The following is a 12,370-nucleotide window of genomic DNA, read 5'->3' as shown; positions in this document are numbered from 1 at the left end:
TGTGTGTGTGTGTGTGTGTGTGCGTGTGTGTGTGTGTCTTCTGTTTTGTCTTAATAGTCAAACGGTCTCACAGTCAGTTCCTCACAGTGTTAGAGTTTGTTTTATTCAAAGTTTGAAATGTGTTTTTTTCCCCTCTCTCCTTCCTCAACACGTGGTCAAAAAGGGAACATGATGTTTCCTGAAGACGGAAAGAACGAGGAAGCAGGCAAGAGGCGTGCAGCTGCAGAGTCGGAGTACACGTGGCCGCAGAGGAGAGTGTGACATCATATCCTGACATCTTTCACAGGTGGTGCAAAGTCACACCTTTGTGACTCCAATGTGACAAAGGGGAGTTTCAGCAGGGTGAGGCTCCACCACAGAGATGCAGAGATCAGCTGCATTGCCGTAGTGTAGAACTAGTCATGCATTCAAAGTTTTACTTGTGTACAAGTTGGAAAAAGTATTCAGTATGCATCAGTGCACATGCACAGTGAGACAGGCAGCTGCGGCTCAGGTGGTAGAGCAGCTTGTCTGGAGGGTCACTGGACTGTGTCTCTGAACGAGATGCTTGACCCCAAATCGCTCCTGATGGCTGCAACGTTGGTGAGTGAATGTGAGTGAATGGGTGAGATCTGATGAGCAGTTAGCACCTTGCATGGCAGCCTCTCCCATCAGAGTGTGAATGTGTGTGAATGTGTGTGAATGTGTGTGTGAATGTGTGTGTGAAAGTGTTGTATTTATATAGCACCTTTGTGGTTTACTGACCCCTCAGAGCGCTTTTACCTATCCATCAAGTAGACATCAGGATGTAGATAATTTTAATGTCGCAGATGTTAAAGGTAGGGCTTATTTAACAACCTGATATACTGCTGGGTAGATTAATCTGTGAAAATATCATCCATCCATCCGTTTTCAATAACCGATTATCGATTTCAGGGCTGCTGGGGGCTGGAGCTAATCCCAGCTGGCACCGGGCGAGAAACAGGGTACACCATGGACAAGTCACCAGTTCATCAGAGGACTATGATAACATTAATAGTAATAATATTTTAATATTTTGTATTTTCAAGTAGTAATAATTATTATTAGAGGGATTTGTAATGATTGAATGACGGAATATAAATATGACATGAAATATGATCGCAGATCGCAGCTGATACGCGTGCAGATCTGTCTGCAGCACCACAAGACAACAGGAGAGTGAATGAACAGTGCATTTTGCTTTTTGCTAAGAGCTACATTAGGAGACTGGTACCACCTTCATGCCTGTGCTATAAATATGAAGCTACAGCCGGCAGCCTGTTAGCCTAGCTGAGCATAAATAGTGGAAACAGCTGCACCTTGCAGCAGCTCTAAAGCTCACTGATTAACCTTTATTTAATCTGTAGAAAAACTGGAGTGGCCCATTTTGATCTCACTCTATGATGTAATGTTAATTATTAAAATGGTGGATATTATACTGTATATTAAGATGATAATGACAGTGTTATTGCATGTATGTTTTTAGAACCTCTGTTACAGCATATATTCAGTATAACACAAGCATCAACCTCCGTGGCTGTGAAGTGAAGCTAATGTCGAAGTGCTAAAAACTGCAGTTCCACAATCGTCCACTTGAGGCTGGCTCCAGAAGTCAGTCAGTCTCCATAAGTCCCCATGTTCAAATGTCCAACTTCACAGCAGAAATAAACATGTTTACAGCCTGGTACAAAAAACTGTTTTGGTCTCTGTAGCTAATTTCCCCGTTCATGACAACTGTACTGAGGGTGAATTTATATACAACTCACCTGTTCACATTATATTAAGGATTAAAGTTATGAAGAATTAACAGTGTGGCAGCTTTGATTGACAGGTTACAGGTGGCTTGTATAAACAACCAGGCATCATTTGGCCCACCTCAGGTCCACTGATGACCCACATCTTTGCTGAAATGTTTTATTAGCTGGAAGGTGACAGGCAGCACTACTGGCTCTTCAGAAACCTGTGGGTGATGTCATGCATACGATGTCCATTCTTTATGCTGTCAGTGAAATAATATTAACAATCCAACAACAGTTACTTTTTTTCTTTTGTCACCTTAAAGAAACCCTGAAACTTAATGAGAATCTGATACAGTATATTCATTCTTACAAACACTATTTATATATTCATCAGAAACATAACACTGCGAAATCAAAGTTAGCACCTTGCATGGCAGGCTGTGCATCAGAGTGTGAATGTGTGTTTGAATAGGTGAAAGTGTTGTACTTATATAGCACTGGTTTACCAACCCCTCAGAGCGCTTTTACAAGTCCATGTGTGTAGTATATTTATCAAAAATACAACAACATCACAAAGTCAATAACAGAGTTAATTATTATTAATTACTAATATACATTATCAATATAAAAACATAAACAATGCATCAAGAACCTGAATCTAACAGTGACTTGTCTCTATTGGGGGTCAGTCAATGTTTTTGTCAGTTGGCTGTCCATGATGCCAAAAGGTCTTTTGTAAAGAGCTCCAGGAGGCTTTCTCCACCCTTTTCATACTACGAGCAAAAATGCTGCGCTCATGGCCTCCATGGTATTAAAATGTATTAAAACATATTTGTCCTTGTGAGATTGCCTGGCAACCAGTAGTCAAGAAATAGTCCAGCAGAAACCCCCCTGCAATGCTGCAAAGTATCTGTGTTTATTGTATGGGTGAGTGAGCGTTCAGAGCTGATGGTATGGATTCTGTTTGTTCCCAAAAACAATCATTCAAAACTATTCACACATGTTGTATGTCATGTGTCTGCATAGCCGTGAGGGACCACATGACGATCTTCTGTCATCCGCCCAGAGAGGCCGTGCAGACATTTTGCAGAAGTTTGCATTAAACCCAAATTCTTATGACCGACAGCACATGTGAACATGTCTGTGGATATAAACAGAGACGTTTGCGTGTCCGCTTTGGGTTGTGCCAGGCTCTTTGGACACAAGGACTGCAGTGTGAGCCTGAGCGGAAACATGGAAACATGACAAAAATAGACGAATAAAAAAAGAAGGCCGAAAACTTTCAACAGGCAGAAGAAGCGAGGGAGCATGTCAGCTCTCGAAGCTGCTTTTCTACTTGAAACCTTTAGTACATGAAAGAAACACCTTGTACTGAAAGAGAGAACTGAACTGTGACTGCAGACACTCCAGTCCCAACTGTGAAACTGCGTAAATAAGCTCGGTCCAGTGAACTGGGTCAGAGTTCATCTCATCAGTCTGTCTTATTTCAAATACAACAGCAATTAATGATCACAAGATTTTGTTTGCTTACACTGAGTGCGTGTGTGTGTGGGTGTGTGTGTGTGTGTGTGTAGCCATATGTTGAATCAGTAATGAGCTACAGGCCTGCAGCAGTTAGACTGAGTGTGTGTGTGTGTGTGTGTTGTCCCACAGGCAACACAAGCTGTTACTGAAGAAGATGCCTTTGGACACACTCACACACACACACACACACACACACACACACACACACAGAGCACTCAGTCTTCTTTGTACAATCAAATGTCTCCTGAGCTAAAATGAGTTTCAAAATACTTTCATGTAATAAAAAACATGTGATTTTAAAAATAGGGAAGATTTTCGGAAATATTTTAGCGAGTCACATGACTAAGCATCTACGTGTTTGTTCCAGTCAACAGATGAGCTCACGCTCCACAAGCTCCGGACTAAAACTCTTTTCAGACGTGGAGGTCAGACTCCATGTTTTATCTTAACATGAACATGAACGACGTTTAAAAACAAGTAGTAGTAGTAGTCTGATCCATAATCAATAATCTGCTTTAACGTCTGTCAGCCTGAACACGTCCGATAACTCTTAAAATAACTCTTAGTTAACAGGAACGTGAAGACAGAAGCGTACCAGACTCCGCTCTTTTATGGTTTGGACGAGCAGACAATGATGCATTCAACTCATAAGATAAACACAGCTGGATTTACACTACTGTGTCAGGCTAGTGTGAAGGCTCAGACCTGTAACAACACATCAGAGCTGCAGAGATACAACATGGAGAGCAGGAGAGCTGTGACCGTGTTTCCTCCATGTTTGTGATACTGAATGAATGAATGTAAGAAGGATAGATCTGATCATCTACCAGTCAGTGTGAAACTCTTTGGCGTTTCATGAAGAAACAGATATTTGATTGACTTTGGTGAAACTGGATCATATTTTCTGGAGGTTGATTTTCCCTCTGATGTCCTCCAGCTGCTCCGGCTTAACTCTCTGTGATTTACAGAGTTTCCTGATGGACAGTGAAGTAAACTGCTGTGACCTGTAGCTGCCGTTAGCTAATGTTAGCTCAGTTTGTTATCATCCTTCAGTTTCATGTTTGAGTCAACAAAAATCATCTTATTTCCAACAAGGGTATGAGGAGGCGTCTGCAGACCAGCATCACTGGAACCTCAGGACCCCTTCTCCAGATAAATTCCAATAGACAGATTATACTAGACTATAGTACTATACTATAGATTTACTCTTGTGTGGCAGCTTCTTGCTCAGCTACTCTGTTTTTTGTCTTCCTAGCTTCATCATTCTACGTCCTCTTCATTTTTTTTCCCTCTATCATTATGTCCATAGAGGCTGCTGAACCTGGTTACACTGCCTGTTCACCCAGCTCCTGTTCTGGCACAACACGGCTCTGCTCCCCATCTGCATTCCCCATTGCCTCTGGCCTGAAAACCCCATTTTCCCTGGTGGTCCAAAACACCTGTGGTACAAACACTAACACTCCCTCAGTGCTCTGAGCTCACAGTCCAGGCAGCCTGGCTAACAAACTGAGCTAACATTAGCTAACAGCAGCTACTGCTGGCAGCAGTTTACATCACTGTCCATCAGGAAACTCTGTAAAGTCAAGAATCAGCTGTTGTGCATCAACTCTTTGTGACTTACAATGTGATTGATTTATTTGATATCGGACATTTTGGTCCCATTCAGTCCCGTGCTTAAACATTTACATAAACATCCCTGTCATTGTGATTGTTCTTCTTATCCACACAGTAAATGAAGAATGTAAGCAGGATTAGTTTGAATACACAACGAGATGCGATACCGTGTGATATCTGTGTTTGCAGAGGAGCTACAACAATGAAGCTCTGATCTCAGCTAGAACATGGACATGGACGTGGATCAGAAGATGGATGGTCCCATGCTAAACTCTGTTCTCCTCTTTACAGGAGACACAGACGCAGAGTTTCAACCCTCAGCAGCTCCTTCCTGTCTCAAAATCCTTGAGGATGATGTCACGTCCCGTCTGGAACAACAGCCATTGTACTCCACAGGAAATAAACTTCCCGCGAACAGCCCGTTCTTCCCTCCGAGGGTCAGTCGGGGCAGTGTGCTGTTGGACAGGAAGAGCCATTATGAAGATGTATGGATGTAACACATGTTACTGCTACCATATGCTCACTCCAGCGGGTCGTTCAGTAGTGAGTTAAAGGAGAGTGATTTAAAGAATTTCACTCAGAAATGTGTCATGTGATGTTGGAGTCTTTGAGTCTTCTTAGAGTTTGATTGGGTGGCAGTAGGGCGTGGCCCCACCACTGTGGCTACATCCTGTCCTTTCTTTACCATCTGATACAAACTGCTTATGTTCACATAGTCAGCGGAAATGTTTAGCATTATGTAACAACACAGCAGGCTTTGTTAACTAATATCATAAGCTGTCCCAGACTGCACGATCACACTTTGAATCTAAACGTTTCCTCCTTGTTGATATGTTTGTTTACTGCTGCTGAAAAACTGTAGGTACAGTTATCTCCCATATCGATGCCCTCACTGTGGGTTCCATGGTTGCCATGGTTACGTGGCAAGCCATCACGGCCGTCCTGTCTCTCTTTGGCGCTGCCGCCGTGTTTACATTAGAAACAATGGAAGGCGTGGCGGCCTTTGCTAGCTGTCTGACAAATAAAACATTCCCCAGAGTATTATTAGCCCACACGTTAAATCAGCTGGATGGAGGCTGCAGCAGGGATACGTCACGGTACCACAGTCCATTTAGTCTGCACTGTCTGGCACTGAATAGCATGTACAGTGTTAAAATGGAGACAGTTCTTGTTTTGTTATGCTGTACTTTTAAATGTTATGATGTGCTATATCATAAAAGGATTTAATTTAACAGCCAGTATTTAGTCTGTTTTTCTCAGACAGTGTTTCAAAGTGTCTCAAACTCTGTATACCACCTCACAAAATATTTGTTTGTCCAAGTACTACTTTAACAGACATAATTCGCAGAGTAGTCCGACCCTGTTCAATATGATTATTAAGAATTTATTGTTGACTGTTGTTGAACACTGGATCAAAAACCAGAGTTCTTCTCATTTGAACTTCCCTGTTTGGAGCTTTTGAACCATTTTTTACCTCCACATACTATGTCATGTCTCATTTCAGATAATCATGGATGTGTGCGTGCACCAACGTGAATGCATGAATCAACGTGACGATGTATCAGGCTGATATTGAAACAAAATATTAACGGATAATGCAAAACTTATAAATTCCACCGTGCGCGGATGCCTGCAGTGATGCGCAGGCGTTCTAGTCAATGTTTCAAACTCCACAGGCTCCGCCATGGTCAGGTTCAGCAGTGTCCCAGAAGCGAGCCTCCGCTTGGCTCCGCATGAAATACGTGTTCTATTTTTGACGGAGGCCGTAAGCAGCCTGTGCCAATTTACACAGACCACCACGAGTGGTCGGAATACCCTGTGCAAACTATCAATTGTAAAAAACAGACAAAAGAGAAACAAATGAACTATGCAGCATATTTACACATGTAGAAACATATTTAAAGCACATAAACCAATGAAGAAAGAAAGTCTAGTCAGCTTCTAAAATGCTCCTGGTGGGGTAGGACATACCAAAACAGCATCACAAAAAGCAATGTGACAGAGATGTGTCCTGTGGGGTTTCGGGGTTACTCATACCACAGTTTGAGAACCAGTGTTCTGGGTACAATATCTATAAACATGACGGTTCAACATGGCGGACTCTGTGGAGGAGGACTCATGGCTGACATTTTAAGTTAAACAAAACATGATTCTTAATTTCAGGTCATGATACACTGATGAAAACACAGTCATGAATATAAAATATTAAATCTCACACACTGGACCTTTAATATGTTGATGCTCACATGACTGTGTGCTGTCACCTCCTGTTGTTATGTTGTTAATGTATTTTTACTTTCATTTTTCACTGACTGTTTACACGCTGCAGTTGGCACAGGTTACTCGGCTGGGGCATAGGTTCTCTGCGGGTACTCCGGCTTCCTACCACAGTCCAAACACATGCAGTTAATAGGTAACTCTAAATTGCCTGTAGGTGTGTATGTTACTGTGAATGGTTGTTTGTTTCAATGTACCCTGCGTAAGTCATCTGGGATTGGCTCCAGCCCCATTGTGACCCTGATGAGGATCAGCGGTTAGAAAATGGATGGATGGATGTTTACATGTTTGTTTGTGTGTGCAGTGTTAAATGAACTCTTCTGCCATGTCAGTACAGAGCTCTGATAACTTTGTCCTGTCGGTTAACCTGCAGTTTCAATAAGCTAATGAGTGTCAATTAATTATGTTAATGAGCTGCAGTTAAAATTCTCCCTGCTGCTCCTGGAGGGAAACTGCTAGTCTGGTAACGAGCTGAAGGCTGAGACACCATCTGATTGGCTCAAACGGCCGTTAGAGCCAGAACGCGTGTGTGTGTGTGTGTGAGTATGTGTGTGTGTGGAGGGGGACTTCATCCTGAATTTTATCTCTCTGTGGCCCTGACATGCTTATCTCTGACAACTACACACACACACACACGACCTTGTCTCACTGTGGTCTCCTGCCAAACCGGAAAGATCTGACTCTGTGTGTGTGTGTGTGTGTGAGAGATCCAGCTGTTGGCTTCATATCAGTAACCTCCTGTAGTGGGTGTGGGTGTGTAATGTGGGTTCACACTAATATCCTCCCTAATGAAGCTCCTATGTGTGTGTGTGTGTGTGTGTGTGTGTGTGTGTGTGTGCATGTGTGTGTGAGACATCCTCCATCAGAACGAGGTGAAACATTATAAACCAGTGTGACGCGCTCGTTTTCTCATTGTAACAGGTGACGTGCAGGTGGATGCAGATTACAGTTAATGCAGATTATTAATGAAGTGACAGAATAATGCCCCGTCAGCGCCATCACACACTGAAGTGTCTGTGTGAGTGTGTTGCGGGGTGAAATTGGGAGAAGTGACACACTGTGAAAACCTGTAAGGGAACAAAATGAATCCATTCTTCTTGCTTTCATCGACTGCGACGTCCTCCTTCATTCATTCATCCTTAAAGCCTTATTCGGGATGGAAAAGCGTGATGTCAGCATTAAGACAGAGACTGCAGTGTGATGTCTTACTGAGGCATTAACTCAAAACACACACACACACACACACACACACACACACACACACACACACACACACACACACACACACACTGACATTAAGAGCCGTATTGTCTCCCACAGCTTTCTGAGTGGTTTCCAGCTGTTGATGATTCATTAACAGACTCTGCAGGAAGTGGAGCTCTTTCTCCTGATGTGTAAAACGTGTCTCATTATGTTTTGACACATGGTGTCATGTGACGCCCGCCGGCTGTAGTACATCACGGAAAAACGGTCCACGCCAAGGAAGAGACATCGTTTGGAAATGAATGAAATGTTCCTGGCACATTCCAGGACTGTCCAGCTGTGGTCACTTCAGATAGCTTGACTTGAAATGTCGTGGGTTTGTCTGTGGCATGAAGTTCAACTGCAGTCAACTCCAAACAAATCCCCCAAATTACGCAACTATGCCTCATTTGTAACCGCCCTCCTGAATCATTTGTCAGTGTTAGGGTTAGGTCAAGCGGCAACCTCTGTGGCTGTCAAGTGCCAAAAACTGCAGTTTCTCAAACATCTATTTAAGGCTGGCTATAGAACGATTCAGTCTCCATAAGTCCCCATGTCCGAATGTCCAACTTCACAGCAGAAATAAACATGTTTACAGCCTGGTACAAAAAACTGTTTTGGTCACATGACAACTGAACTGAGGGTGAGTTTTTATAGAAGTCACAAATTATATTCAGGCTTAAAGTTATGGATAATTAACAGCATGGTTGCTTAACACTCCACGTCTTTGTCCATTTTTGGATGAGTTGAGAGCTGGTGGAGGCAGCACTGGCAGGATGGTGACAGCCAGAGCCATCACACACTGAGCTCCACAATGGCTCTTCAGAAACCTGTGGGTGATGTCACGGATAACACATCCATTTTTATTGATACCATCTATCGCTGATGGTGTTGGCTCTAAAAACAGTTCATTAGAGTTGGACAGAGATCATGGTTTGGTAACTTCTTTGTTGACAGCTTGGGAAAGATTTCTAACCAACTTTGCTCTCTTGACTGGGTATCATGTATGGACGGTTTAACGGCAGCACTATACTCCATCAGGACTGCATACTGGGCGGTTGAATGGCTGAAGACTTTCCTCATACTTCTCTGGTCAGTCAGAGTTAGGACGTTAACGTAGTGACTGGACAGCTGTGTGGGGGTGAGGTGAAGTAAACACAGCTTAAATGTCTTCAAACCTGTTATTAATGTGAGCACCTCCTGCAGGGAAGGTCTGAAAATGTAAATCGTCATTGCATCCTGCATGATGATCAGCCTTCTGATATGGTCCTACATGTTGTCCAAACATGTTGTACAAATTAGTTCTTCTCTTCTCTTCTATGCTCCAGTTCTCACTGTACTAATCTGTTGCACATGTAAAGTATGATGAGGTCAACAGATTCCAGTGAAAGAGATAGAGGACAACTTCCAGCCCTCTTTTCTCTGAAAAATGCATGTCAACATTCAGCTGGAGCTAATGAAGCTTCAGCAGCCTGTTTGACAGATTGGTCTCCACTAATCGTCCCTGGACAGTGTTTCCCCATTACATCATAGCCAAAATGAAGAGGGCGATGATTACAGTGTCCCTATGGACTGTGGACATTCACACTCATACTCCAAGAGTAAAAGTAAAATGTGAGTGCATGCTTTAATAATGTGTTCTTTCAATAGGGGACATTGGTCCTGAGGTGATGAGCATTTCAGGGACTAACTTTTCTCTGAAAAAGACATCAGGGAAAAAACCTAAAGTCTAATTGGTGATTTGTATGTGATGTCATTTTGTACATATCTTCCTGTCAGGTGGCCTGTATGTACCTCCAGGACTTGAAACCCATGACTGACTGCAGTGTAACAGCAGTTCAACAGTCAAATGACCTCTTTCTACAGTTTCCTTCTCTCCTTCAGGAATCATGGAATCACATGGTGACCTGAATGCAACATTGCTGTCACATGACACACACACACTCAATCCACATCCTCAGGATGTTGATGTAAGTCTGTCAAAACAAACAAACCAAAAAAAAAAATGGAATGTGTCCAACATATATAACCAAAAATAAGGTGAACATAGTAAAACAATGCGAACACCATTTAAGTATTGTCATTGTTAGCATTATCATTAGATTTAGCTGATGCTTTTATCCAAAGCGAGTATCTTGCTCAAGGACACTGCAGACTTGAGGAGCTGGAGATTGAACCACCGATCATCTGATTGGTGGCCGACCCACTCTACCTCCTGAGCCACAGCTGTCCCTATCAATGGAGATCTCATATATCACTGTCTCATCTTAGTTTACAGTAATTGCTTTAAACATGCCCGAGAAAGGTTGGGAATTGAGTCTCAAACAATGACCTCAATAGATACAACACTGAATTTTATTCTAATTATGGAATTTAGGACTATGTGTACTTAGTATTTTTACATATTCAGACACCTTTATAAATTACAATCATTCACGATACAATACGATACAAATGGAAGCACACGACCCAGGTGGGACTTGAACCCACAATCCTCAGCTCCGGAGGCTGATGCCTTATCCATTAGGCCACTGAGCCACTTTTATCAGTAAGGTTTAGCTACCGTTAGCATGGGTAAACAATGCTGACAGCATCTCCATACAAGCATTGTCATTGTTAGCATGACCAGTGCTACCTACACAGACGCACACACCCTTCATGTAATAAGTTTTTGTTTTCTGTGTGTTTTCAGTTTTTCTGCAGTTGGAAAAATACAGTCAGAGGTCAAAGGTCAGCACACTGTCTGCTGCTTCCTCTTTTCGCTGGTTTTGGTTGTACCTTCATAACCACAGTGACTGCACACTTCCTCTTTGCTTTTTTGACAATGAGTTACTCAGACATCATTGCGGAGAGGTTTTTGGCACCTGTTGCCCCTGACGACGGATGTTGGCTCTTCGTCCTTTTCCGGCTCTCCCTCTTCCCGTCGTCACGTTGAGTTCACCTCTATCGAGGCCTCTCCTCTTTAAAGACAACAAAATAAAAGAGCTGAAAGCTGACCTCCTGTCAGATTCATGTTTTAGTCCTTCACCTCTGTCGGAGAGAAAATAACATCCTGAAGGGAGGGACGGTCACACACAGAAACTCTCATACCCTGCCTTTGATTCTTCTGGATTGGTTGTCAGAAAGTGGGTCATTGTGACATCACCACTTAGGTGGAGGTCTGGGTGTCCTGACCCATGACATTTTGAGCATGAGACGCTTCCTTTCCTGCAGTTTTTATTCACAATTTGTGCTTTTTATGCATCGTTTTTAAAATAATCGGCTACTGTCAACATGAACATAAAGAAAATAAAGAGTCAGTAAAACCCAGCTGTTATAGTAAGGATTAAAACATCACATCACACAGATGATGAAAATATCAGTCAAATTACGTCCTCTATGTGTCCTCTGCCATTGTGTTGCTCAGACTTGGTAGTCCCCTGCTGAATGTTTTCACAAGGGGCAATGGAAAATATTCAATACTCACTTATTACTTAATACTAATATACTATTAATACTCATTCATACTGACAGAACTGACGCGCTCGTGGGTTCATCTGCCATCCAGATGTTTTTACAGTCGAACTTGATCTGGAGGTATAAGCCGCCATTTTTTAAAAAGTGACAGACAACATGATTGTCACATTCAAAGGAAGGTGCATTTTATTTATTCTTTGTAGGCAATGATCATGTACTATATCCCGCTGGTTCCCAAAGTTGGGGACCAAGCAAGATGATTTTCAGAAATGGCATATTTTACCTATAACTGTAACAAAACATAAAAAAAGTAGTTACATTTAAAATGAAAGCCTTTTGATTTTCTCTGACCCCTCTGACCCCTGATGTGATTACTGCAGATTAACAACATTAGCAGCAGCAGCAACAACATTAATATTAAGGTATATTAGCATTGTGCTAAACATTACGGCATGTAACAAGGACAAACCATCTGACATCTGGGAATAGTGGGAGACGCAAATCACTGGTACCGTTGC

General features: G+C 42.5%; 1 non-coding gene across 1 annotated transcript; it reads right to left on the bottom strand.

The window, feature by feature from the left end:
• Positions 1-10,861: 10,861 nt before the first annotated feature.
• On the bottom strand, positions 10,862-10,934 carry trnar-ccg (transfer RNA arginine (anticodon CCG)). Its single transcript has one exon. It is a non-coding gene; the product is annotated as a tRNA-Arg (tRNA).
• Positions 10,935-12,370: the final 1,436 nt, after the last annotated feature.

Source organism: Larimichthys crocea, chromosome XVIII (genome assembly GCF_000972845.2).
Source record: "Larimichthys crocea isolate SSNF chromosome XVIII, L_crocea_2.0, whole genome shotgun sequence".
Classification (NCBI taxonomy): Eukaryota; Metazoa; Chordata; class Actinopteri; family Sciaenidae; genus Larimichthys; species Larimichthys crocea.
This window is presented reverse-complemented; position numbering and strand designations above follow the sequence as displayed.